The sequence below is a fragment of the Rhinoderma darwinii genome, chromosome 4, assembly GCF_050947455.1.
Source record: "Rhinoderma darwinii isolate aRhiDar2 chromosome 4, aRhiDar2.hap1, whole genome shotgun sequence".
NCBI classification, from domain to species: Eukaryota; Metazoa; Chordata; class Amphibia; order Anura; family Rhinodermatidae; genus Rhinoderma; species Rhinoderma darwinii.
Window position 1 is genome coordinate 71,297,032 of NC_134690.1, and position 5,537 is coordinate 71,302,568.

Below are 5,537 nucleotides of genomic sequence, written 5' to 3' on the forward strand. Positions count from 1 at the left end.
TGTATTATTCCTGTCAGTGTGAAACTGGCAGGTATCTGTTATGCCATGCCTCTGGCATGGCCTAACAGGCATTTACTAAAGGCAGACCTGGGAGCCTTTGTTAGGCTCCCAGGCTGCCATAGAAACCATCCGCACTCCACGATTGTATCGCGGGATACCGATGGGGTGAGAGAGGGGGGCCCTCTCCCTCTTAAACCACTCCGATGCACGCTCGCTTTTGTGCACCGCATCTGAAGGGTTAAACATGATCGGAGACCACTGCTAGTGGTCTCCGATCGATACCCTGAAGACCGAGGCTGTTAGCAACAGCCAGGACTTCAGGAGCACCCCACCCGATGCAGGAAAGCTTCTTCTGAAGCGCCGACGCGAAAAGGCACACTTTAGAAGAACTACCCTTAACGGCTGACGAGATACACCAGTTGTTAAGGGGTTAAAGCAAATCTATCAAACACAAAAACACAATGCTGCTGCTTTTTGAAAATTTTCATTTTCTCTCGTACTGTAAAGAGCTGTGTGCTATAAGCTCAGATATCACCCCTCTACTGTGTGCCCCACCATTGCACAGCATGCGTCTCATACACACATTAAGAGAATGATATTGTAGCTGCACCCCCTTCCTACTCATCTTTTATTTACTGTTTCACACTAGGCTACAGTAAAAAAAAAAATTGGGAACAGAGTAGGTTTCTGAACAATTACAGAGATCATGCAAAAAGGACAAAAAAATTATGTAAGTGATCAAACCTTATTCTTTTGATCATGCGGAGCCACTGTTTGAGATCGCTAAAGCAGTCCTCTTATGTGATGACCTTAAAGAAGCACACTAGCAATTTGTTTTGTTTTTGCCTATATAGTGCAGTATAGACTATTATTAAAGAATAATGTAGAGGCTCTTGTGTATGCTTTGTGTATACATGTTTTAGTTGATGTGTCAATTATGGGTTGTCTTCCAGATTGGTTTCTTCTTCCCCTAATGCAGGCTACATTTCCCATCATGCCTTTGGCTTTGCAGAGGGAGCAGAGTCTTGTCACACTGCACTTGCTCTGCTCCAAGTCCTATCGAATTCCAGCAAGTGACATAAAACTTCTGTCCCCTAACACTGCTGAGCCTTTAGTAAATTCCTTGGTATATTCCTACTGTATGTGATGCAGATTCACACTGCTCTCCCTGCTTCTTGTTTGTGATAGTTTTCTCTCTGTCTGTTTTTACACAGGAGGCAGTGAGGAGCAGTATGTCATAGAAATACACTGGATATTCTGCACACAGCACTCACAGATAGTCAAGATAGTCAGTATGAGTCGGGGGTTATAAATATGAAGCTAATCATTGTAGGAACTCCCCTATTAAATCACTTCACTTCTGGTCCCTTAAATAGGGCAGAAATAATCTATTCAGCAGCACTATATGCATGGGGGGCATATGGGGGGGACATATAGAGGATCAAGGATGGTGGAGCTGGGTGGGGAGGAGAGATGTCTGAGAGCTGGCACGAGGGATTTGATAGGTGATAATGTAATTCTGTAGTCCTTATAAATTCAGACTCACAGGGGAGACTCACCTTCTGTCTACACATCAGAGCATGGTCTATTATGATGGTCAGTCTGAGATCACAGGACACCGCTACCCATAATGAAAGGGTTAAAAATGTATTCATGCAACTGCTATAATATTGCTGGTGAGTTAGCATTATACATGCAATAAAAAAAAAACAGATGCTGGAGTGTGCTGGAGCTCTCAAGTATGTCTGGGGTGGTGTCAAGAGTGGAATTTTCTGCACTTGAACTCTGGATTCTCATGTTTTGCTTTGCAGCATTGATCATACTACTGCAAAGAGCCTTGTTGGGTGTAGCTTTGTCCAAGCCATGTGTTTGCCTTTTCTTGGTGATTAATCACAGTAACATATGGCTGGGACAAAGCTGGGACAAAGCTACAACAAGCAAGGCTCTTAGTAGCAAAATGGTCAAGGTAGCAAAGCAAGCCTGGACAGTCTAGAGTTCAATTCCAAGGAGCTTAGTTCCTAAAAGAGTGACTCTGAATGTGTTCTTTAAAGATTTATTTCCCCAATAGCTGTCCCCACACAGTGCCTCAACCCCTACACACTTTATTGTCACTGGATAAAATACTACAGCATACAGTACTTCGGTATTCTGAGAGTAAAAAAGCAGCAAAAACCTGATGAAGAAGAACTGGTGCAAGTGTGAACCAAGCCTTTCCATCAGGCCTCATTCAGATCAGCGTCGGGTTCCATTCATGGGTTCCATTAGACCTTTATGTCTAACAAAACAACTACTTACTGACTTCATTCGTATACTGTTTATTTTATTCTACATCCAACAAGGCCGTTAAATAATAATTGTTTTCTTTCAACTTTTATCAAGCTTTTATTTATGTAGAAACCCTTAGCATCTCTATACAGAATAACAATAATTAGTATAATCTCTATAGGATGGGAGTAGTCAGACACCTGTTAAAGCACTATTAGACATGTTTAAGGATGCTAATTACCTTCACAGTTTTATGTGAAGTGTAAAGTAGATCTGGCTCCAATTGACAGCTATGTGCATTAGCAGAGATAATAGCAGATCTTGCTGTATATAAAATGAATACTTGATAGGAACAAGTCATCACTACTGGGATGTTACCACAATTGAATATTCCTATCATATTTTCAGATATTACATAAAATTAAAGGGACTGAAGAATCAAAAATATTTGATGTGCCAAACACAGGGAAATGCATATGGTATACTTGTTCTCTTAGCTTGCTTTGTTTTGTAATTGCCAGACCTAACACATTTTTATATTTTATCATCCAATTACTAATGGTGTCATGTGGTAATAGAAGATCACCAAAAATGAGAAGAGACCCTTAAATGTTGTGTAGTACTGCCAGACTTATTTATAGTGGACCTTCAGATAAAACTAGAGAAATAATTTTTGCATAATATGGGCAAATAGCTAAACGATAAATTCACATTGCATTTAGTTTTGCGTTAGGTGGGACCATATCAAATGGTCCTGCCAAAAATATAAACCAACGTATGCAAATGTTTGCCTCTGTAGCTCTGGTCATTTCTAATAATGCAGAGCTTGTTGGGAATGTCAATGTTCGTGAAAACCTCGGTAACAGTGATCACAATATAGTTACATTTTACCTATACTGTAAAAAACAAACACAGGCTAAGAGGGCAAAAACACTTCATTTTAAGAAGGCCAATTTCCCCAGGATGAGGGCTGCAATTCAGGATATAGACTGGGAAGAACTAATGTCAAATAATGGTACAAATGATAAATGGGAAGAATTTACAATCTACTTCGGTAATTATAGTGCAAAATTTATTCCTATAGGTAACAAGTATAAACGACTAAAATTAAACCCCTCATGGCTTATACCTTCTGTAAAAAGGGCACTATATGACAAAAAAAAGGGCATTTGAAAAATACAAATCTGAGGGTACAGCTGTAGCCTTTGTAAATTATAGAGAGTTATTTCAGTTCCCCTCTTCATAATATTTAGAGATTCTCTAGTGACTGGTATAGTTAAGGGACTGTGGTGCCTATTTTCAAAAAGGGCTCTGGGTCTTCCCCGGGTAATTATAGACCAGTAAGCTTAACATCTATCGTGGGGAAAATGTTTGAGGGGCTATTGAGGGATTATATACAGAATTATGTGACAAAAAATACTATTACAAGTGACAGCCAGCATGGTTTTAGTAAGGACAGGGGTTGTCAAACCAAACTGAGTTGTTTTTATGAAGAGGTGAGCAGAAGCCTAGACATAGGGGTCGCTGTGGATATCATGTTTTTGGACTTTGCAAAGGCATTTGACACTGTCTCTCATAGACGTTTAATGGGTAAATTAAGCACTATAGGTTTAGAAAGTATAGTTTGTAATTGGATTGAGAATTGGCTCAAGGACCGTATCCAGAGAGTTGTGGTCAATGATTCCTACTCTGAATGGTCCCCGGTTATAAGTGGGGTACCCCAGGGTTCCCTGCTGGGACCACTATTATTCAACTTATTTATTAATGAGATAGTGGATGGGATTAATAGCACTATTTCTATTTTTGCAGATGACACCAAGCTATGTAGTATTGTTCCGTATATGGAAGATGTTCCTAAATTGCAAGCTGATTTGAACACACTAAGTGTTTGGGTATCCACTTGGCAAATGAGGTTTAATGTAGATGAATAAAAAGTTATGTATCTGGGTACCAACAATCTGAATGCATCATATGTCCTAGGGGGAGCTACATTGGGAGAGTCACTTGTTTAGAAGGATCTGGGTGTACTTGTAAATCATAAACTAAATAACAGCATGCAATGTCAATAAACTGCTTCAAATGCCAGCAAGATATTGTTGTGCATTAAAAGAGGCATGGACTCGTAGGACAGGGATTTAATATTACCACTTTACAAAGCCTTAGTGAGGCCTCATCTAGAATATGCAGTCCAGTTCTGGGCTCCAGTTCATAGAAAGGATGTCCTGGAGTTGGAAAAAATACAAAGAAGAGCAACAGAGCTAATAAGGGGCATGGAGAATCTAAGTTATGAGAAAAGATTAAAATAATAAAACCTATTTAGCCTTGAAAAGAAACGTCTAAGGGGGAACATTATTCATTTATATAAATATATTAATGACACAAAAAAAATATGGTGAAATCCTGTTCCGTGTAAAACCCCCACAAAAAACAAGGGGGCACTCCCTCCGTCTGAAGAATAAAAGGTTCAAACTACAGAGGCGACAAGTCTTCTTTACAGGGAGTGGAATAGTCTACCGCAGGAGCTGGTCACAGCAGGGACAGTAGATGGCTTTAAAAAAAAGGCATAGATAATTTCCTAGAAAAAAAATATATTCGCTCCTATGTGTAGAAATTTTCCCCTTCCCTTTTCCCTTTCCTTGGTTGAACTTGATGGACATGTCTTTTTTTCAACCGTACTAACTATGTAACTATATATGTCTTTCTCAGAATGCAACTAGAAAAATTAAAATAATAATTTTTTTTATACAGTTGTATTAAAAGAGCAATAAACTATGCTTTTCAATACAGTTAAGGCGTGAGATTGTGACATATTGCAGCCACACATATGCCAAAAGTACGCTCTTTTGACATACATTTACACATAAAACTGTGTTGGTATGTCAGTCTATATATGGGAAGTTCCCTTTATATATGTTGACCAGTGACGTAACTACCACGGTAGCGGCTACTACTGGGCCCGTGGCTTGAGGGGGGCCGCGCCGCTAGCCGACATGCCCCCCCACATATGCCCGGTGGCTCCGCTAGCAGCCTTTATGGCTTCTACTACTGTAGCGACGTTACTACGGGGCCCGCACCGCCGAGCCTCTAACATTTATTCGCCGGGAGACACGGGCCCTCTCATGCCCAGGGGGCGTCGCTAACACAGGAGGGGGCCCCAGTGCTAGCGACAGCCACCCCGTCTTGCAGTAATTGTACTTGTGTCTATAGCACGCAGGTGCAAATACATGCATTAGTGCTGAATTGCCGGGCATGTTCCGACCATTCAACGCCTT